This window comes from Salvelinus namaycush, chromosome 27, assembly GCF_016432855.1.
Source record: "Salvelinus namaycush isolate Seneca chromosome 27, SaNama_1.0, whole genome shotgun sequence".
Classification (NCBI taxonomy): domain Eukaryota; kingdom Metazoa; phylum Chordata; class Actinopteri; order Salmoniformes; family Salmonidae; genus Salvelinus; species Salvelinus namaycush.
Window position 1 is genome coordinate 7491814 of NC_052333.1, and position 16175 is coordinate 7507988.

Below are 16175 nucleotides of genomic sequence, written 5' to 3' on the forward strand. Positions count from 1 at the left end.
GGACTGCTGCATCTACAGTAGGTATTCATGTGGACTGCTGCATCTACAGTAGGTATTCATGTGGACTGCTGCATCTACAGTAGGTATTCATGTGGACTGCTGCATCTACAGTAGGTATTCATGTGGACTGCTGCATCTACAGTAGGTATTCATGTGGACTGCTGCATCTACTGTAGGTATTCATGTGGACTGCTGCATCTACAATAGGTATTCATGTGGACTGCTGCATCTACAGTAGGTATTCATGTGGACTGCTGCATCTACTGTAGGTATTCATGTGGACTACTGCATCTACAATAGGTATTCATGTGGACTGCTGCATCTACTGTAGGTATTCATGTGGACTGCTGCATCTACAGTAGGTATTCATGTGGACTGCTGCATCTACAATAGGTATTCATGTGGACTGCTGCATCTACTGTAGGTATTCATGTGGACTACTGCATCTACAATAGGTATTCATGTGGACTGCTGCATCTACAGTAGGTATTCATGTGGACTGCTGCATCTACAGTAGGTATTCATGTGGACTGCTGCATCTACAATAGGTATTCATGTGGACTGCTGCATCTACAGTAGGTATTCATGTGGACTGCTGCATCTACAATAGGTATTCATGTGGACTGCTGCATCTACAATAGGTATTCATGTGGACTGCTGCATCTACAATAGGTATTCATGTGGACTGCTGCATCTACAGTAGGTATTCATGTGGACTGCTGCATCTACAATAGGTATTCATGTGGACTGCTGCATCTACTGTAGGTATTCATGTGGACTGCTGCATCTACAGTAGGTATTCATGTGGACTGCTGCATCTACAGTAGGTATTCATGTGGACTGCTGCATCTACAGTAGGTATTCATGTGGACTGCTGCAGCATTCCAAATAGCACTCTGTTAGCTACATAGTGCACTATGTAGGGAATAGGGCGCTATTTGGAATGCACAGCGGAGCAGGGGAATCGAGGGGGGACAGAGCCCCCAGAAACAGCCGTGGCAGACACACAAAGGGGGCTATGACTGCACCCCATGGAGAGGGAGAGGTGCTCCTCCCGTTCAGCTATTCAAAGGGTCACATCCGGCCCTCTGTTCCCAAACACAAAAGCCTCTCACTATCCCCTCCTCCTTGATTCCTATTCCCATAGCAGGAGCCCAGGCTGGGACATGTGTTACCAATACACACAGACACCAGATTGGAAGAACTGGGTGAGAAGTAGGCATATGCAACTATGCACACACAGAGACACACACACACACACACACACACACACACACACACACACACACACACACACACATGGCCGTATGGTTCAGTGGAGCATGCAGTCATCAGCTGAATATGTCTCGTCTGCTGGTCCTGGTTCTGGTAGCTAAGACAGACGTACTGTTAGGGTCTCTAAGACCATGGTTCCACGGTTACTAAATCAACTCAAAGGATGTGGATTAGAATGACAAATTACTTGTATAACTAGGGAGGAAAAACTGTCAACAACAACAGAATATGGGCATGCACACACCGACGCGCACGCACGCACACACACACAAATAAGCAGCACGTGTATGTGGTCTGTAAAGGTCTTTATTGTCATTGAAAAGCTTTGAGTGGGACACTAACACACTGAGTCTAAATCCAGGACAGATCATCATGTTTTAGTGACACTAACTAACACACTGAGTCTGAATCCAGGACAGATCATCATGTTTTAGTGTCACTAACTAACACACTGAGTCTGAATCCAGGACAGATCATCATGTTTTAGTGTCACTAACTAACACACTGAGTCTGAATCCAGGACAGATCATCATGTTTTAGTGTCCCTAACTAACACACTGAGTCTGAATCCAGGACAGATCATCATGTTTTAGTGTCCCTAACTAACACACTGAGTCTGAATCCAGGACAGATCATCATGTTTTAGTGTCCCTAACTAACACACTGAGTCTGAATCCAGGACAGATCATCATGTTTTAGTGACACTAACTAACACACTGAGTCTGAATCCAGGACAGATCATCATGTTTTAGTGTCCCTAACTAACACACTGAGTCTGAATCCAGGACAGATCATCATGTTTTAGTGTCCCTAACTAACACACTGAGTCTGAATCCAGGACAGATCATCATGTTTTAGTGACACTAACTAACACACTGAGTCTGAATCCAGGACAGATCATCATGTTTTAGTGTCCCTAACTAACACACTGAGTCTGAATCCAGGACAGATCATCATGTTTTAGTGTCCCTAACTAACACACTGAGTCTGAATCCAGGACAGATCATCATGTTTTAGTGACACTAACTAACACACTGAGTCTGAATCCAGGACAGATCATCATGTTTTAGTGTCACTAACTAACACACTGAGTCTGAATCCAGGACAGATCATCATGTTTTAGTGTCACTAACTAACACACTGAGTCTGAATCCAGGACAGATCATCCATCCCACAGCTGTCAGTACAGCCTGTACATCTTACCCTCCTGTCGCAGTTCAGGTTTTCCCCATTATCCTTTTCACCATTATTGCCATTATCTCTGCAGTCACATAGTCAGCAGTCACCTTAATGGACTGTGTGTGTGTGGGCTGTGTGGGCTGTGTGTGTGTGGGCTGTGGGCTGTGTGGGCTGTGTGTGTGTCTGTGTGTGTGTGGGCTGTGTGGGCTGTGTTTGTGTGGGCTGTGTGTGTGTCTGTGTGTGTGTGGGCTGTGTGGGCTGTGTTTGTGTGGGCTGTGTGGGCTGTGGGCTGTGTGGGCTGTGTGGGCTGTGTGTGCTGCGGGCTGTGTGTGTGTGGGCTGTGTGTGCTGTGTGTGTGGGGGCTGTGTGTGCTGTGTGTGTGTGGGCTGTGTGGGCTGTGTGTGTGTGTGTGTGGGCTGTGTGTGCTGCGGGCTGTGTGTGCTGCGGGCTGTGTGTGCTGCGGGCTGTGTGTGCTGTGGGCTGTGTGTGCTGTGGGCTGTGTGTGTGGGCTGTGTGTGTGTGGGCTGTGTGGGCTGTGTGTGTGTGGGCTGTGTGTGTGGGCTGTGTGTGTGTGGGCTGTGTGGGCTGTGTGTGTGTGGGCTGTGTGGGCTGTGTGTGTGTGGGCTGTGTGGGCTGTGTGTGCTGCGGGCTGTGTGTGCTGTGGGCTGTGTGTGTGGGGGCTGTGTGTGTGTGGGCTGTGTGGGCTGTGTGGGCTGTGTGTGCTGCGGGCTGTGTGTGCTGTGGGCTGTGTGTGTGGGGGCTGTGTGTGTGGGGGCTGTGTGTGCTGTGGGCTGTGTGTGTGGGGGCTGTGTGGGCTGTGTTTCATAAGCTCAAAAGGGCCAGACACAGTTCAAGGTCAGGAGGTTGGATGTGTACTTCTCCCCACTCCGTCCCTCATGGGGCTTTCATCATCAGCACAGTTAGAAAACACCCTCTACCTGGATCAGGCTACGCTGTCACGTGGTTACACATAGTCATGGAGGTTGAGCGTGGCATACTTTATTGTTTACAAGCTACTGTAGTTTAGGATTGGGTGGTATCCTCATTTTCATACCGTTCATGTACCATACCGGGGTATACGGTACTACCGGCAGTGCACATAAGGGCCGCTATTTCTTTCCAAATGTGAAAAAATAAAATTATTACTATTATTATTATTGACGCACAAAACAAATTTAGGCAGCAGGGATGTTGACTTTGCTGTAACCAAGAAGCTTGATCTTGCAGCCTAGTCACTTAGCTAGCAAGTTAGCAAACCACATGCATGGCTGGAGCCCTGGGGTGAAGATCATTGATTCAGCACATCTTAGATAGGGCATTTATAGTTATAAGCAGTGGCGTTGTACGACCCATGTAACCCAGCCCAGATGAAACATAGAAACAGGGATTATTCATGATTTCCTTGCCTTTAAAATGTAACAAGTCATTCCCATAACAACACCATTAAATGGTTTGAACCTCTAATTAGGATTCCCTTGATTACCTTGGTGATGATTGCAATTTGTCTACCTTGTTAAAGAGGGCTTGAGCCATAAACATCAGTGCAGTGACCACCTCATTATTCTAACCACCATCAGGCCTGGGATGAGGAGAGACGGAGGGTTATTTAGTCTAAACATCAGGCCTGGGATGAGGAGAGACGGAGGGTTATTTAGTCTAAACATCAGGCCTGGGATGAGGAGAGACGGAGGGTTATTTAGTCTAAACATCAGGCCTGGGATGAGGAGAGACGGAGGGTTATTTAGTCTAAACATCAGGCCTGGGATGAGGAGAGACGGAGGGTTATTTAGTCTAAACATCAGGCCTGGGATGTGGAGAGACGGAGGGTTATTTAGTCTAAACATCAGGCCTGGGATGAGGAGAGACGGAGGGTTATTTAGTCTAAACATCAGGCCTGGGATGAGGAGAGACGGAGGGTTATTTAGTCTAAACATCAGGCCTGGGATGAGGAGAGACGGAGGGTTATTTAGTCTAAACATCAGGCCTGGGATGAGGAGAGACGGAGGGTTATTTAGTCTAAACATCAGGCCTGGGATGAGGAGAGACTGAGGGTTATTTAGTCTAAACATCAGGCCTGGGATGTGGAGAGACGGAGGGTTATTTAGTCTAAACATCAGGCCTGGGATGAGGAGAGACGGAGGGTTATTTAGTCTAAACATCAGGCCTGGGAAGAGGAGAGACGGAGGGTTATTTAGTCTAAACATCAGGCCTGGGATGAGGAGAGACAGAGGGTTATTTAGTCTAAACATCAGGCCTGGGATGTGGAGAGACGGAGGGTTATTTAGTCTAAACATCAGGCCTGGGATGAGGAGAGACGGAGGGTTATTTAGTCTAAACATCAGGCCTGGGATGAGGAGAGACGGAGGGTTATTTAGTCTAAACATCAGGCCTGGGAAGAGGAGAGACGGAGGGTTATTTAGTCTAAACATCAGGCCTGGGATGAGGAGAGACGGAGGGTTATTTAGTCTAAACATCAGGCCTGGGATGAGGAGAGACGGAGGGTTATTTAGTCTAAACATCAGGCCTGGGATGAGGAGAGACGGAGGGTTATTTAGTCTAAACATCAGGCCTGGGATGTGGAGAGACGGAGGGTTATTTAGTCTAAACATCAGGCCTGGGAAGAGCAGAGACGGAGGGTTATTTAGTCTAAACATCAGGCCTGGGATGAGGAGAGACGGAGGGTTATTTAGTCTAAACATCAGGCCTGGGATGAGGAGAGACTGATCGTTATTTAGTCTAAACATCAGGCCTGGGATGAGGAGAGACGGAGGGTTATTTAGTCTAAACATCAGGCCTGGGATGAGGAGAGACGGAGGGTTATTTAGTCTAAACATCAGGCCTGGGATGAGGAGAGACGGAGGGTTATTTAGTCTAAACATCAGGCCTGGGATGAGGAGAGACGGAGGGTTATTTAGTCTAAACATCAGGCCTGGGATGAGGAGAGACGGAGGGTTATTTAGTCTAAACATCAGACCTGGGATGAGGAGAGACGGAGGGTTATTTAGTCTAAACATCAGGCCTGGGATGAGGAGAGACTGATCGTTATTTAGTCTAAACATCAGGCCTGGGATGAGGAGAGACGGAGGGTTATTTAGTCTAAACATCAGGCCTGGGATGAGGAGAGACGGAGGGTTATTTAGTCTAAACATCAGGCCTGGGAAGAGGAGAGACGGAGGGTTATTTAGTCTAAACATCAGGCCTGGGATGAGGAGAGACGGAGGGTTATTTAGTCTAAACATCAGGCCTGGGATGAGGAGAGACTGATCGTTATTTAGTCTAAACATCAGGCCTGGGATGAGGAGAGACGGAGGGTTATTTAGTCTAAACATCAGGCCTGGGATGAGGAGAGACGGAGGGTTATTTAGTCTAAACATCAGGCCTGGGAAGAGCAGAGACGGAGGGTTATTTAGTCTAAACATCAGGCCTGGGATGAGGAGAGACGGAGGGTTATTTAGTCTAAACATCAGGCCTGGGATGAGGAGAGACTGATCGTTATTTAGTCTAAACATCAGGCCTGGGATGAGGAGAGACTGATCGTTATTTAGTCTAAACATCAGGCCTGGGATGAGGAGAGACGGAGGGTTATTTAGTCTAAACATCAGGCCTGGGATGTGAAGAGACGGAGGGTTATTTAGTCTAAACATCAGGCCTGGGATGTGGAGAGACGGAGGGTTATTTAGTCTAAACATCAGGCCTGGGATGTGGAGAGACGGAGGGTTATTTAGTCTAAACATCAGGCCTGGGATGTGGAGAGACGGAGGGTTATTTAGTCTAAACATCAGGCCTGGAATGTGGAGAGACGGAGGGTTATTTAGTCTAAACATCAGGCCTGGGATGTGGAGAGACGGAGGGTTATTTAGTCTAAACATCAGGCCTGGGATGTGGAGAGACGGAGGGTTATTTAGTCTAAACATCAGGCCTGGGATGAGGAGAGACTGATCGTTATTTAGTCTAAACATCAGGCCTGGGATGAGGAGAGACGGAGGGTTATTTAGTCTAAACATCAGGCCTGGGATGAGGAGAGACGGAGGGTTATTTAGTCTAAACATCAGGCCTGGGAAGAGGAGAGACGGAGGGTTATTTAGTCTAAACATCAGGCCTGGGATGAGGAGAGACGGAGGGTTATTTAGTCTAAACATCAGGCCTGGGATGAGGAGAGACTGATCGTTATTTAGTCTAAACATCAGGCCTGGGATGAGGAGAGACGGAGGGTTATTTAGTCTAAACATCAGGCCTGGGATGAGGAGAGACGGAGGGTTATTTAGTCTAAACATCAGGCCTGGGAAGAGCAGAGACGGAGGGTTATTTAGTCTAAACATCAGGCCTGGGATGAGGAGAGACGGAGGGTTATTTAGTCTAAACATCAGGCCTGGGATGAGGAGAGACTGATCGTTATTTAGTCTAAACATCAGGCCTGGGATGAGGAGAGACTGATCGTTATTTAGTCTAAACATCAGGCCTGGGATGAGGAGAGACGGAGGGTTATTTAGTCTAAACATCAGGCCTGGGATGTGAAGAGACGGAGGGTTATTTAGTCTAAACATCAGGCCTGGGATGTGGAGAGACGGAGGGTTATTTAGTCTAAACATCAGGCCTGGGATGTGGAGAGACGGAGGGTTATTTAGTCTAAACATCAGGCCTGGGATGTGGAGAGACGGAGGGTTATTTAGTCTAAACATCAGGCCTGGAATGTGGAGAGACGGAGGGTTATTTAGTCTAAACATCAGGCCTGGGATGTGGAGAGACGGAGGGTTATTTAGTCTAAACATCAGGCCTGGGATGTGGAGAGACGGAGGGTTATTTAGTCTAAACATCAGGCCTGGAATGTGGAGAGACGGAGGGTTATTTAGTCTAAACATCAGGCCTGGGATGTGGAGAGACGGAGGGTTATTTAGTCTAAACATCAGGCCTGGGATGAGGAGAGACGGAGGGTTATTTAGTCTAAACATCAGGCCTGGGATGTGGAGAGACGGAGGGTTATTTAGTCTAAACATCAGGCCTGGGATGTGGAGAGACGGAGGGTTATTTAGTCTAAACATCAGGCCTGGGATGTGGAGAGACGGAGGGTTATTTAGTCTAAACATCAGGCCTGGAATGTGGAGAGACGGAGGGTTATTTAGTCTAAACATCAGGCCTGGGATGTGGAGAGACGGAGGGTTATTTAGTCTAAACATCAGGCCTGGGATGTGGAGAGACGGAGGGTTATTTAGTCTAAACATCAAGCCTGGGAAGAACAGAGACTGATCGTTATTAAGTCTAAACATCAGGCCTGGGATGAGGAGAGACTGATCGTTATTTAGTCTAAACATCAGGCCTGGGATGAGGAGAGACGGAGGGTTATTTAGTCTAAACATCAGGCCTGGGATGAGGAGAGACTGATCGTTATTTAGTCTAAACATCAGGTGTCACGTTCCTGACCTGTTTTCTGTTGTTTGGTATGTGTTTATTGGTCAGGGCGTGAGTTTTGGGTGGGCAGTCTATGTTTTCTGTTTCTATGTTGGTTTTGGGTACCTGATATGGTTCTCAATTAGAGGCAGGTGGTTTTCATCTCCTCTGATTGAGAATCATATTAAGGTAGGTGTTTTCACACTGTTTGTTTGTGGGTGGTTGTCTCCTGTGTCTGTGTTTGTCACACGGGACTGTCTCGGTTTGTTTGTACGTTCGTTCTTTTGTGTAGTCATTTTCCTGTTCGGGAGTTCTTCGTTTTATGTAAGTTCGCATGTCCAGGTCTGTCTACTCCGTTTTGTTATTTTGTTAGTTATTCAAGTTAGTTCGTTTTTTGTCTTGTCTAATAAATCATTATGAATTCACACCCCGCTGCACTTTGGTCGAATCACTACTCCTCCTCTTCGTATGAAGAGGAGGAGGAATTCCGTTACATCAGGCCTGGGATGAGGAGAGACGGAGGGTTATTTAGTCTAAACATCAGGCCTGGGATGAGGAGAGACGGAGGGTTATTTAGTCTAAACATCAGGCCTGGGATGAGGAGAGACGGAGGGTTATTTAGTCTAAACATCAGGCCTGGGATGAGGAGAGACGGAGGGTTATTTAGTCTAAACATCAGGCCTGGGAAGAACAGAGACTGATCGTTATTAAGTCTAAACTGGGATGAGGAGAGACGGAGGGTACAGAGAATGCATTCCAAATGGCACCTTTCTCCTACATAGTGCACTACTTTTGACCCTAGGGTAGAGGGTCCATGGGTCCAGGTGGACCTGATAAACCCGACAGCGACCCTGATCAGGTTCGGGTCTGAAATTCTAACATGTCCCTTGGGTCCGGGTGGGGTCATGTTTCGGGTCGATGTAACTACAGCTGATAGACCTGACTGGACCCGAATAGACCCAACCATGGTTCTGCATATCCTATAGCATATTCATTTATTTATTTTCTCTCTCTCTCTCTCTCTCTATTTCTTTTCATGGAGTTGGCCTACTTCGTCACGCTCCATTATTACTGCAAGTGGTTAAGGAGGGCAGGGGACACAAAATGGACGTGTGTGTGTGTGTGTGTGTGTGACTAGGTGTGTAGAGGCAGCAGAGAATTGTCCTTGAGGAGATATTAAGTGTATAATGAGGTGATAAAATATCCAGCTACATAAATTTACATTAAATGTTAGGCCGATATAAAATAATGTCAGGTTTATGGTCGTGGCTGAGGATAAGGTCCCCGGGTAAGCATATAAATCAAGTTGAAGCCATAAAATAATCAAATCACCATTCACCTCAATGGCTTTAAACACTATTATATCTGGCCAGTGGGTATACAGTTCATCCAAGGCCTCTCCCTCACAGCCTGAGCTTAAAGGGAATAGTTCCCTCAAAACTATATTTTACTATTTGGTTCATTAGTCCACTGTTAATACACAGTAATCCTCCCAAAACATGCATGTCAGCAGTCAAGGTTTCAAGACAGAGCCGTTCTGAATGAACTACCCCTTGAAGAACAGTCCAGCATCGAGACAAAGTATCACCACTAGTTTGAGTAGAATGTCCTTATAGTGAGGACACACACTGAAAACAATGGAAAATATACTTTGATGCCGCACTCTCTCTCTCTCTTTACAATCTACTGTACAAATCAAAGGGACTGAGATGATTCAGAGACTGCAGTGAGCTGCAGAGAAAACAGCCAGCTAACAAAAGTTCAGTATGAGGCAACATGGAGAGAATAGCATTTTGAATAGTGTTTGTGCATCCTAGATGGTGCAGCGATAGCTCTTCAGCGACTAGAGGTTCATTAACTCCCTGAAATAGGCCTGTCTTGTCTAATGAATGACTCAAATACGCACACACACTGAAATGTCATTTGGGTTTAGTCATTCCACCGCTGTAAAGTCGTGTTCCCAGTGACCATCATCCAACGGACACAAGCACACACCCCTTCAGTCTAATAACCCTTTCCTATATCATCTAAAGAAATATGATTTTTACACTCTCTACACAGATTCATATTATTATAGTTGGAGTGCACTTTGAGGATGAAAGAGAAGCCTACATCCTCTTGGGAGTAGGTGGTTGTGTCCTTCATCTGAGTTGATGTTGGTAAATGACATTCAGGTGACTGATTTATCTAGGAGACTTCTATTCATCTGAAGAGCACAACTATGAATCATACCTGCCTTCAAGGATAATCTGACAGAAGCGAATAAGAGAACTTCACAGCATGTAAGATCTCCTGTAGTTCACAGCATATAAGATCTCTTGTAGTTCACCGCATATAAGATCTCCTGTAGTTCACAGCATATAACATCTCCTGTAGTTCACAGCATGTAAGATCTCTTGTAGTTCACAGCATATAAGATCTCTTGTAGTTCACAGCATATAAGATCTCCTGTAGTTCACAGCATATAAGATCTCTTGTAGTTCACCGCATATAAGATCTCCTGTAGTTCACAGCATATAACATCTCCTGTAGTTCACAGCATGTAAGATCTCTTGTAGTTCACATCATATAAGATCTCTTGTAGTTCACAGCATATAAGATCTCCTGTAGTTCACAGCATATAAGATCTCCTGTAGTTCACAGCATATAAGATCTCTTGTAGTTCACAGCATATAAAATCTCCTGTAGTTCACAGCATGTAAGATCTCTTGTAGTTCACAGCATATAAGATCTCTTGTAGTTCACAGCATATAAGATCTATTGTAGTTCTGAAGGACACTCACCTGTGTAGTAGGAAATTCTGGAAATATCTGCAAAAGAAAGAGACAAAAGGGAAGTGAGTTGGTTTGATCTATCACTGATCTGTCACTTCAGCACATTGGGCTCAGTGGAGACAAAGAAGCACTGGGTTTACTGGGTCAATGCTAATTCCAAGGGCAGCCTGGCCCAGAGGCTCCAACCCAACCCATGGTCACAGAGTGCCCCCTAGCTGTCTGGGGGCTGAAGCTCTGTGGCTGTGTCCCAAATGGCAGCCTATTCCCAAGTAGGGCACTACCTTTGACCCATAGGGGCCAGGGCTGGCACTGAGGGGAAGCCCTATGATGACACCATAATCTGTGTCACAGTTCACAGTCAACCGGATGGCAGGGTCACATCCAGAAGGCCTTTTAAGTCCCCTGGGGTTAGGTTTCTGAGTGCTAAGTGGTACTTGGGCCACAAACAGACAGGATGGACGGACAGACAGACGGATGTGGTTTTAGTCTCTCAGGTTTGGCCACAAACAGACAGGATGGATGGACAAATAGACAGGATGGATGGACAAACAGACAGGATGGACAGACAAACAGACAGGATGGACAGACAAACAGACAGGATGGACGGACAAACAGACAGGATGGATGGACAAACAGACAGGATGGATGGACAAACAGACAGTATGGATAGACAAACAGACAGGATGGACAGACAAACAGACAGGATGGACAGACAAACAGACAGGATGGACGGACAAACAGACAGGATGGATGGACAAACAGACAGGATGGATGGACAAACAGACAGGATGGATGGACAAACAGACAGGATGGATGGACAAACAGACAGGATGGATGGACAAACAGACGGATGTGGTTTTAGTCCCTCAAGTTTGTGTACTCCGAGCATGCGCTGACCAACTGGCAAGTGTCTTCACTGATATAGTCAACCTCTCGCTGTCGGAGTCTGTAATACCAACATGTTTCAAGCAGACCACCATAGTCTCTGTGCCCAAGAACACTAAAGTAACCTGCCTAAATGACGATCAGTAGCACTCACATCTGTAGCCATGAAATGCTTTGAAAGGCTGGTCATGGCTCACATCAACACCATTATCGCAGAAACCCTACACACACAATTTGCATACCACACCAACAGAGCCACAGATGATGCAATCTCTATTGCACTCCACACTGTCCTGTCCCACCTGGACAAAAGGAACACCTATGTGAGAATGCTACTCATTGCTTCCAGCTCAGCGTTCAACACCATAGTGCCCTCAAAACTCATCAATAAGCTAAGGACCCTGGGACTAAACACCTCCCTCTGCAACTGGATCCTGGACTTCCTGATGGGCCACCCCCAGGTGGTAAGGGTAGGCAGCAACACATCTGCCATGCTGATCCAAAAAAAACAGGGGCCCCTCAGGGGTGCGTGCTCAGTCCCCTCCTGTACTCCCTGTTCACTCATGACTGCATGGCCAGGCACGACTCCAACACCTTCATTAAGTTTGCCGATGACACAACAGTGGTAGGCCTGATCACCAACAACGATGAGACAGCCTATAGGGAGGAGGTCAGAGACCTGACCCTGTGGTGCCAGGACAACAACCTCTCCCTCAACGTGATCAAGACAAAGGAGATGATTGTGGACTACAGGAAAAGGAGGACCGAGCACGCCCCGATTCTCATCGACGGGGCTGTAGTGGAACAGGTTGAGAGCTTCAAGTTCCTTGGCGTCCACATCACCAACAACTAACATGGTCCAAGCACACCAAGACAATCGTGAAGAGGGCACAACAAAACCTATTCCCCCTCAGGAGACTGAAAAGATTTGGTATGGGTCCTCAGATCCTCAAAAGGTTTTACAGCTGCACCATCGAGAGCATCCTGACGGGTTGCATCACTGCCTGGTACGGCAACTGCTCGGCCTTCAACCGCAAGGCACTACAGAGGGTAGTGCGTACGGCCCAGTACATCACTGTGGCCAAGCTTCCTGCCATCCAGGACCTCTATACCAGGCGGTGTCAGAGTAAGGTCCTAAAAATTGTCAAAGACTCCAGCCGCCTTAGTCATAGACTGTTCTCTCTGCTACCACAAGGCAAGCGGTACCGGAGCGCCAAGTCTAGGTCCAAGAGGCTTCTAAACAGCTTCTACCTCCAAGCCATAAGCTAATCAAATGGCTACCCAGACTATTTGCACCACCCTCCACACTGCTGTTACTCTCTGTTATTATCTATGCGTAGCCACTTTAATAACCCTACCTGCATGTACATAATTACCTCGACACCGGTGCCCCCGCACATTGACTCTGTACTGACAAATAAAATTGTATTTTATTTTTGCCACAAACAGGCAGGATGGACGGACAGATAGGATGGACGGATATGGTTTTAATCTCTCAGGTTTGGCCATAGACAGACAGGATGGACGATATGGTTTTAATCTCTCAGGTTTGGCCATAGACAGACAGGATGGACGATATGGTTTTAATCTCTCAGGTTTGGAACTAGACAGACAGGATGGACGGATATGGTTTTAATCTCTCAGGTTTGGCCATAGACAGACAGGATGGACGATATGGTTTTAATCTCTCAGGTTTGGAACTAGACAGACAGGATGGACGGATATGGTTTTAATCTCTCAGGTTTGGCCATAGACAGACAGGATGGACGGATGTGGTTTTAATCTCTCAGGTTTGGAACTAGACAGATAGGATGGACGGATGAGGTTTTAATCTCTCAGGTTTGGAAATAGACAGACAGGATGGACGGATATGGTTTTAATCTCTCAGGTTTGGAAATAGACAGACAGGATGGACGGATGTGGTTTTAATCTCTCAGGTTTGGAAATAGACAGACAGGATGGACGGATGAGGTTTTAATCTCTCAGGTTTGGAAATAGACAGACAGGATGGACGGATGAGGTTTTAATCTCTCAGGTTTGAAAATAGACAGACAGGATGGACGGATGTGGTTTTAATCTCTCAGGTTTGGAAATAGACAGATAGGATGGACGGATATGGTTTTAATCTCTCAGGTTTGGAACTAGACAGACAGGATGGACGGATGAGGTTTTAATCTCTCAGGTTTGGAACATAGACAGACAGGATGGACGATGAGGTTTTAATCTCTCAGGTTTGGAAATAGACAGACAGATGGACGGATGAGGTTTTAATCTCTCAGGTTTGGCATAAGACAGAGAGATGGACGATAGGTTTTAATCTCTCAGTTTGGAAATAGACAGACAGGATGGACGGATGTGGTTTTAATCTCTCAGGTTTGAAGATAGACAGCAGGATGGACGGATGTGGTTTTAATCTCTCAGTGTTGGAAATAGACAGACAGGATGGACGGATGTGGTTTTAATCTCTCAGGTTTGGAAATAGACAGACAGGATGGACGGATGTGGTTTTAATCTCTCAGGTTTGGAAATAGACAGACAGGATGGACGGACAGATAGGATGGACGGATGTGGTTTTAATCTCTCAGTTGGAATCTGGACTAACAGACAGGATGGACGGATGAGGTTTTATCTCTCAGGTTTGGAACTAGCAGAGCAGGATGGACGGATGTGGTTTTAATCTCTCAGGTTGGCCTAGACAGACAGGATGGACGGATATGGTTTAATCTCTCAGGTTTGGAAGACAGACAGGACGAGCGACAGATAGGATGGACGGATGAGGTTTTAATCTCTCAGGTTTGGCCATAGACAGATAGGATGGACGGATGTGGTTTTAATCTCTCAGATTTGGAACTAGACAGACAGGATGGACGGATATGGTTTTAATCTCTCAGGTTTGGAACTAGACAGACAGGATGGACGGATATGGTTTTAATCTCTCAGGTTTGGAACTAGACAGACAGGATGGACGGATATGGTTTTAATCTCTCAGGTTTGGAACTAGACAGACAGGATGGACGGATATGGTTTTAATCTCTCAGGTTTGGAAATAGACAGACAGGATGGACGGATGTGGTTTTAATCTCTCAGGTTTGGAAATAGACAGACAGGATGGACGGACAGATAGGATGGACGGATGAGGTTTTAATCTCTCAGGTTTGGCCATAGACAGATAGGATGGACGGATATGGTTTTAATCTCTCAGGTTTGGAACTAGACAGACAGGATGGACGGACAGATAGGATGGACGGATATGGTTTTAATCTCTCAGGTTTGGAACTAGACAGACAGATGGACGGATGTGGTTTTAATCTCTCGTTTGGAACTAGACAGACAGGATGGACGGATGAGGTTTTAATCTCTCAGGTTTGGAACTAGACAGACAGGATGGACGGATGTGGTTTTAATCTCTCAGGTTTGGAAATAGACAGACAGGATGGACGGACAGATAGGATGGACGGATATGGTTTTAATCTCTCGGTTTGGAAATAGACAGACAGGATGGACGGATGTGTTTTTAATCTCTCAGGTTTGGAACTAGACAGACGATGGACGGATGTGGTTTTAATCTCTCAGGTTTGAATAGACAGACAGGATGGACGGATGAGGTTTTATCTCTCAGGTTTGGCCATAGACAGACAGGATGGACGGATGTGGTTTTAATCTCTAGGTTTGGAACTAGACAGACAGGATGGACGATGTGGTTTTAATCTCTCAGGTTTGGAAATAGACAGACAGGATGGACGGACAGATAGGATGGACGGATGAGTTTTATCTCTCAGGTTTGGCACGACAGACAGGATGGACGGATGTGGTTTTAATCTCTCAGGTTTGGCCATAGACAGACAGGATGGACGGATGTGGTTTTAATCTCTCAGGTTGGAAATAGACAGACAGGATGGACGGATGTGGATTTAATCTCTCAGTTTGAACTAGACAGACAGGATGGACGGATGTGGTTTTAATCTCTCAGGTTTGGAATGACAGACAGGATGGACGGGATGAGGTTTTAATCTCTCAGGTTTGGCATAGACAGACAGGATGGACGGATGTGGTTTTAATCTCTCAGGTTTGGAACTAGACAGACAGGATGGACGGATGTGGTTTTAATCTCTCAGGTTTGGAATAGACAGACAGGATGACGGACAGATAGGATGGACGGATGAGGTTTTATATCTCTCAGTGTTGGCCACAGACAGACAGGATGGACGGATGTGGTTTTAATCTCTCAGGTTTGGCCATAGACAGACAGGATGGAGATGTGGTTTTAATCTCTCAGGTTTGGAACTAGACAGACAGGATGGACGGATGTGGTTTTAATCTCTCAGGTTTGGAACTAGACAGACAGGATGGACGGATGAGGTTTTAATCTCTCAGGTTTGGAACTAGACAGACAGGATGGACGGATGAGGTTTTAATCTCTCAGGTTTGGAACTAGACAGACAGGATGGACGGATGAGGTTTTAATCTCTCAGGTTTGGAACTAGACAGACAGGATGGACGGATGTGGTTTTAATCTCTCAGGTTTCAGAACAAGGTTAATCAATTGTCAAGAGTACAGCCAGAATACAATGACAATAATGGGTCATAGGATAGGCACGCACTTCCTGTGTGTGTGTGTGTGTGTGTGTGTGTTTGCGTGCCGGTGTCATGCATGCAGAGCATCATCTAGCCTTACAG

The 16175-nt window shown here is 46.3% G+C and overlaps 1 protein-coding gene across 1 annotated transcript in view; it reads right to left on the reverse strand.

Annotated features, from left to right (window-relative positions):
- Positions 1 to 16175, reverse strand: part of LOC120022156 (focal adhesion kinase 1-like) — a 249631-nt gene that overhangs the window by 152882 nt on the left and 80574 nt on the right. The window contains exon 2 of the mRNA XM_038966022.1: positions 10623 to 10649. The gene's annotated coding sequence lies outside the window, so the exon portion shown is untranslated. The remainder of the gene's footprint in view (positions 1 to 10622; positions 10650 to 16175) is intronic.